Below are 7,838 nucleotides of genomic sequence, written 5' to 3'. Positions count from 1 at the left end.
GTGGGTGGACACGCAAAGCAACCCAGCCAAATGGGCATGGGGCTATGGTCTTGCCAAGATATTAAGTCCGTGGACCACTGTTAGGGCCTGTCTCCAGTCCAGAAGGAGAAGGCTGAGCATGACAATGACAGAAGAATCAAAATGAGAAGACACAGTTGCAGCAATAATTATATCCAAGTGGCTCTGATTGTGGGATGGCTGTCCCTAGTTAATAGTGGGACATTGGACAAGTCTCTTCTTTTGAATCTTACATTTCATCACATGTTCAAGTGAAAATCAAATTGCAGAAGAGGATGTGGAGATGCTAAGGTTATGAGAAAAGAAAAGCTGTCTAAAGTGTGCCAGTCCCAGTGTCAGGTCCTGGGAGAGGATGGAGCATATCTGGGGGCAGAGCTTATTTGCCATGTGAACTTCTGACCCACTCATCCTGGCAGCTCTGTGCAGGAGGCAAATAAAAGGTTTGCCTGCGCAAACAGAAAGAGCTGCGGCACCAGACCCTCCACAGCCCTTTGTGGTCTAAGCACATTTGCTGTGGGCACCCCCTCACCCTGCCTTCCCGGAGCCCCACTGAGCACATACAAAGGGGCTCTGTTCCCTGCCCACTTTGCAGAGCCTCGTGGTAATTGTGTGCACAATGAGATTGTATAATAGCAGCTACCATTTCCTGGTGCAAAGTACACACCAGGCACTCTGTTAAATGCTTTAAGGAACTATTTCTTGTAAGAATCACAACTGTCCCATGAGATAGATAAAAATCTTTGCCTTCCTTTTATAGATGAAGACAATGGAGCTCAGAGGAGTGGAGAAGGTGGTCCGGGTCACCTGGGGAATGATACAGAACTGGCATTGGCCCAGTCTCTGATTTGACAATATAATCACCATGCCTCCCAAAGAGGATTTTTTTTTTTATGGTAAAGGTAGGCTTTTGTTACTCTCTTAGCAAAGGAGAAATTACATAAAATGAGAAAAGTTCAGAGAGATGCATTGGCTTAGTCAAGATAGTATGGAGGAGGCAGCAAACCCCTATTCTGTTTCCACACTATGCTGCCCCTACTTCTTACTTCTTTGTCTGATCCTGGTCCAGACAAAGCCCCATTTCCTAGAAGTGCCCCTCCTCAGGAAAAGGCTTTTGAGTGGCTATATTGTGTTGCAGCTAAAAGTCAGGATTCAGGAGTTCAACACACCTGTTTGAATCCCTAGCTCTGACCTTGAGCAAGTTATTTTCCTTCTTTAACCCCATTTTCTTTTAATTTTGATATGTACTACATACATAAAATTCAGTCTTTTTCAATTCAGCTTTGATAAATATATACCATTGCCATGTACCTACCCACCTGGATGAAGGCATAGACCCCTTCAAATATCCCAGAGTTCCTTTATTGTCACCACCCCCCACCCGCCCTTAACCCTTGGCAGTCAGTAGTCTGTTTGCAGTCCTGATAGTTTTGCCTTTTCTAGGACATTATATAAATGGAAACAGTAGGTAACCTTTTGAAGTCAACTTCTTTCACTTAGCAAAATGCATTTGAGATACGTCGTATTGTTGTGGACATAAGCAGCTCATTCCTTTTTATTGCTCACCAGCAAAGACCTTAATGCAACAAAGCCCAATAGGAGCTGACCCACTTCACTGGAAATTTCTGCCAGGCTGAGAGCAGCACCTGTCGGGTTGTGGTTCACTATGTATAAGACAGCACAATTGTCCTGGAGATGGTGATAGCAAAGATCATGGAAGCAGGACTGAATCTTGGGTGCACAGACACATCCCTTGGAGACTTCCCACATGATCTGAGTGTCAGTTGGTGGGAGCTAGGAGCCCTGGGGTTTGGGCATTAACTTGCCAATAGGCAAGAGAATCCTGGGAGAGTCAAGTTATGGCAGTAAGGGTCAGAGTCAGAATCCAATTCCAGTGCTAGCTAGTCTAAGTCCAGTCTTCTTCCAAAGACTCCAGCAGCTTCAAACTGCATCCAGAGGAAAGCAAGCATTACTGAGCCTATCCAAATCACTCTGAAGGCAGAGAGGAGGCTAACTGGCTGGGTGGAGAGCTTTGTGGAGAGACTGATGATAACAAAAGGCTTAGCAAGGATTTTCCTTGTGGCCTGCAGAGCCAGGACTAGGTCAAGAGCACTAAGGGGACCCCATCTCACACCCACTGAATCAGTATCTCTAAAGGCAGCCCCCCAGCGTCTGTATTTTTTAACAAACTTATATAAACACGACTCCACTATGCAACCAGCATCAGAAATTGCTCTCAGGAAGAAATAAACACATCATTCTATCCCTAAGCAGTGGCAAGAACTGGGAAGAAGCACATTTCTAGATATTTTCCCTGCATAGTTGCCTAATATCAATTCTTCACTTTTCCTCTTTTGGTGATGGTTCCACCAAAATCCTCTGCTCCTTAGTCATCTGCCACTCTAGACACAAGAATATACAGAGAACACAGATCCACCTGCTAAGTAAAAAAGCAAGACAGCTAGGCTCGAGCTCACCCCTCCTATGCTGCATTCCAGGGGTGATGGCCAGGAATTAGGTCCTCTGGGTCTCTTTTGCACCAACCCATGGAAACTTGGCAAATTAAATGTATGTTTTGGATATTCAGTGGTTTTACTCATGGAAATCCTGAATCCACGTGGATACTCTTTCCAGAGACAGATGGAGTTTCCTTTCAGAAAAATCTTGGCACCAATTTCTTCAGAACAATAACAAGTTACAGGCAGAACCTGAGGAGGCTCTGTGAAATTGGTAAGGGCACTGTGGTTCAGAAGTTGGCTAGCAAAGGGGAGGTGTTCCTGGTGACTTGTCCCTGTTCAACAGACCAGATGGCTCTGTTTCTGAGGGATTTCAAAGGGGAAAATCTCCTTTAAAGCAAACCTTCCTTGAAGAGAATCACTTTGTTGACATGTAGGCATCCCTATCCCAGAGGTTTATAAGAACTATGAGTGTCTAAGGTAAGGCAGTTTGATAGACAGTAACCAAAAAATCACCAAACAGCTCCAAAAAAGGGAATACAGCTGGCCCTCCATATCTGTGGTCCTGCATTAATGGATTCAACCAGATCAAAAATCTGCACCCGCAAATTGTATCTTTACTGAACATGTACACACTTTGGTCTTCCCTAAACAACATAGTATAAGAACAATTTGCATAGCATTTACGTTGCATTCGGTATTATAAGTAATCTAGAGGTGATTTAACTTCCACAGGTCATGGCTGGGAATGTATCTCAGTGGTACAGCATTTGCCTAGTGTGTGTGAGGTCCTGGGTTGCATGCCCAACATAACAAGAAACAGAAGAGAAAGAAACAACAAAGTCTACAGGAAGATGTGCATAGGATATCTGCACATAGATGCCATTTTATATATGGTACTTGAACATCCAAAGATTTTGGTAACTGTCGGAAGCTCTGGAATCCATCCTCCAAAGATACTGAAGGTCGACTCTGTGTGAGAAGGATATAAAACATCTTACAGCATTTAAACACGGATGGTACAGCTGGATCTCAAAAAGACTCAGAAAAGACTAGACCCAAGAACCAGAGTGGCATCGTGGAATGGAGCAGCTGCTCTCCTCCTGCCACCCTTCTCTACCCTCCCTCAGGCTCACAGGCTCTTCTCTGTTTCTCTCTTCCTCAGTTGAATGGTTTTACCAGCCTCATATCCAAGCAAGTATCTGATGAGTCCAGTTTCAGTCAGATGTCCATCCTTGGTCTCCAATCAAGTGGGGTGGTCACCCCTGCTGATGCTATCTAACCCCAACTCCCACCATAGTTCATTGAATCAGGTGTTCTGAAAAGAGTTGATTTTCACAGGTGTCTTCACCCTACCTTCCTTCACCTGCCAGTTTCTCCTTGTGTTTTCATGCCATCTTATCCCTGTCCTGTCTCTTGTTTGCACTGTGGCTTAGCAGGCCTGCATTTATTCAGCACATCCCTATCAAGGCCCCGGGAGAGACTGGTGGGGAACAAGTGCCATATGCAATCTCACGTGGTTTGCCCTCCAGCAAGGAAAACAAAAGAGCTGGTGGATGTGTTATCTCTGATCACAACTCTTCCCACTTTTGTTCCAAATTATATTCAGAATGGTCTATTTAAGATGGAAGGCAAGGGGTGAGGGGAGAAGGAAATGTGTGATAAACTCTCCTCCCATGTGTACAGAGAATGCTTAAAGTTTTAAAAATCAGTCAATAATAATCACATAACTAGACTGTCTGTGTGTTCCAGATACCTGGGGTTTCTCCATTGGAGAGCTCTTCTCTCCCCTGGGGCCTGAGGGAAAAATCCTCAGATGAGTTCCCTTTACTGAGCAGAGCCACCACTCAGATCCTTGTGGCAGGAAGCCACCCCACCATTCAAGCAGACAGAGGGCCTTCTATATAAGGAAAATGCCCCTCCACCCATCTCATGTAGACCCTTGTCCCTCACAGCAATGGAACCCACTGCTGGCCCTTGGGAGGGTTAGCGACTGTGGAGAATAGATCTAAGAGAAGTTGCTCCACTGCAAGAGGGTTTCTTTGGTGGTGTTTTTCCTTTCATTTTTTCTTCTTTTGCCATATTGGGGGTGGGGGGGCGTCCCTTTTCTTTTACGAATTAATTCACAAAATATTTCAAATATACTAAAAATAACAAAGCAGACATGCTCATGTACCCACATGCAGTAAATCCACTATGATGATTAAACAGATGTGAATATTTGGACTTTTTTTCTCAGTGTTTTCCCATAGTACATTCCCTTTCTTAAAGAAATAAAATGCCCTAATACAACTACAGATGTCCCCCACATCTTCCCATATCCCACTCAGAGGCAACCTGCACATATCTGCAATTTTTGCTGAATGTGTAACATTCATAAATAATATATGCGGGCTGGGGATGTGGCTCAAGCGGTAGCGCGCTCGCCTGGCATGCGTGCGGCCCGGGTTCGATCCTCAGCACCATACAAACAAAGATGTTGTGTCTGCCGAAAACTAAAAAATAAAACATTAAAAAATTCTCTCTCTCTCTTTTAAAAAAATAAATTAAAAAAATAATATATGCTATTGTCTTGTGTTTTTAAAATATATATAGAAAGTATTCTGTACATTGCATTTTGCAAATTGCCTTTTCCATTCCATGTTATGTTGTTGAGATTTAGCAATGTTGTTGCCTATAAATATTGTTTATTATTTTTACTGCTGTGCAGTATTTTGTTGTTTGTAGGAATCCAGTTTCATCCATTCTCCTGCTGAAAAACACTGTTACATAGTTCTCACATTTTTACTATTGCAATTATTGCTTCATGAACATCTTTATACATGTTATCTTAGGCATGTCCTCAGGAGTTTCTCGAGGTTGGACAGCTAGATATGAAATTCCTGTGTGGCCACTAACTTTCTAGGCAATTTCTGGCAATTGACAACTCCTCTGCTGGCACTTGCTCAACCTTGAGATGGGACCCATTTATGACTTGGTGGGTCCCTCATAAAGAAAATATAAGAACTTAGAATTTTAAAATGAGAATTCTGGAAAATACTTCTAATACCTAAAAGAAAAAAAAAAGTCCTTCATAAATGCAAAGCTTAGCCAGTGGTGATATGATGAAATTCTCAAGTTTTAGCATGTTCTTTACTCAAAAGATGACTGACCTGGCCCCTTTCATCTTTGTGCCCTTGGGACCCTCATTTCACAAAAGTCATCCAATCTGGATCTCTTTCTCCAACCAATCCCCAATACCACTGGATTTCTCTCACCCTTGCCCCAAGCTCTTTGGAGCCCAGACCATGTCTGGATCTGATTGGGGCCCATCTCTGCAGCTGGCCCAGTGCCTTTCCTGTCTGCTTGGGAGCATCTTGGGCTGTTGCTAGCATGAAACCAGCTTGCAGATTTGCTTTTTCCTTCCTTCCTTTCCTCCCTCCTTCCTTCCTTGGGATAGTTTCATTTAATAATGAAACTGCTGATACATTCCTACATTTAGAAATACAAAATTTAGACTATTTTGTATGGTGGTCAGCCAGCACTTTGGGCAGCTCAGCAATGTCTGTGTAAGTTCAGACTGGACCTTATGGCAAAAGATCTGAGGTAGAAAATAGAAGTCTTATTTAGGGGAAATTCCCTGTCTTTTAAGCCAGCAACATGGAGAACTGGAAGCACACGTTATACTCTGTAAATGTGTGCTGCTGCCAATCCTCGCTTGACCCTGAGTCTGTCCCCAGCCACACCCTCCAGAGCAGCTTTAACTTCTTATGCCCAGGGGATAAGGTGTGCATCTGGAGACTCAGCTCCAGGTCCCTTTCATGGGCTCAGCCACCCATAAAACTAACAAAGAGTCAAGCCAGAGTAGCCAAATACCCAGGAAACACAGTAGGAGTTGGTGGTTGGTTGAGGGAACTTTCCTTGGATTCAGGAGGGCCTGATGTGAGGCTCAACAGTTGAAGAGAGTGGCTAGAAATCCTTATTTGGCAAAAAGTTCTGCAAAGCATGGTGGTTCAAGGAGTAAATTCTCTGAACACTAGTTTTGGAGTGGGCTATGCTTGGGGTCCACCTCTACCCTGCTGCTCACTGGCTCTTAGACTGACCACCTAACTTTTCTGAGTCTGAGCCCTTACCTATGAGATGGGTGAAGGTACCTCTCTCATAGAATTGTGGTGAGCCCAGTACTAGGTGCCAAAAAGGTCCTTATGAGCTCACTCCTCCATTAACACTGCTGTGGACTCAGGTATTTGGTCCCCATACACATTTTCTATATAGTCACCTATAGAAATTGCTCTTCTGATATGCCCAAGTCACCTCAGACACCTCTGAGCCAAGTGTGTAGAATAGGGTGTTGCTTAAAGGTGGAGTCTCCAGAGCCAGATTCCTATGTTAAAATCCCCATTTAACCATGGGCTAGCTGTGGGCCCTTAGGGCAGTTTCCTCTTTTGTAAACCAGGAGTGAAAGTAGCTGCACCAACCTTGGTCAGTTGTTGAGAATTCAATGAGTTCATTCCTGCACCTGGCACATTGTTAGTACTGAGTAATAATATTGAAATATTGACATATCAGTAGCTGTTGATATAATAATCAGCCCATTCATGTCTTAGGGACCACGTGTGTATGACTTTGTGGTGTCACAAAGGTGAGTCAGTCCTTACCTACAAGGAGCTCCCGGTTCCTGTGGATAAAGGGGACAATAAATAGGCAGCCTATGGCAAGTCAGGGTTGTGAAATGGAAACCCAGGGTGCTAGCCAACCTAGAGGAGAGATGGGGAGAGATGAGGAAAGCTTGGGAGACTCTGCATCTGGAGAGACAGGGAGAAGTCCTGTGAATAAGACAGTGTTCTGCATTAAGAGAGCTGACGCTTATATCCCATTACTGCGAGCCCCACACTTCTCTACGTGCATCATGTATGTTATCTAGGGGGTGCACATACTACTATATTTTACATTAGGCTAATAGGTTCACAGGCAAATCTGGTTTTCCACAGCTCAGAGATGGCTGTAGGCATCTGGTTTTAATATTGCCATGTCTCCCCCTGGAAGAAATGTCAGCAAGCGCGGACATTCTGGCGACCGATTCCGGGAGCTACAAGTGACTTATCCTTGCTGGAGCATGGCGTCGACCAATGCAGACACATAAAAGTCAGCTTGTGATAGCTGCGGGGCAGGAATTCCATTCTGCAGGATTGTGCGCTGGGCAGAGGTTGTCCTGGAGACAGCAAGATGAGACTAAGAAAAGCTGTTGCAAGACCTGAGACCAGAGATGACAGTAACCTGGGATGCTGCGGGGGCAGAGGTCTGCTGGAAAGGGGATGGCTTCCTGCAGAGTGGGTCTCCGAGGCCAAAGAGGCGGGCGTGGGGCGTGCGGTCACAGGCGCCCGGGCC

This window comes from Marmota marmota, unplaced genomic scaffold, assembly GCF_001458135.2.
Source record: "Marmota marmota marmota unplaced genomic scaffold, marMar, whole genome shotgun sequence".
NCBI lineage: Eukaryota > Metazoa > Chordata > Mammalia > Rodentia > Sciuridae > Marmota > Marmota marmota.
Note: the sequence above shows the minus strand (reverse complement) of the source record.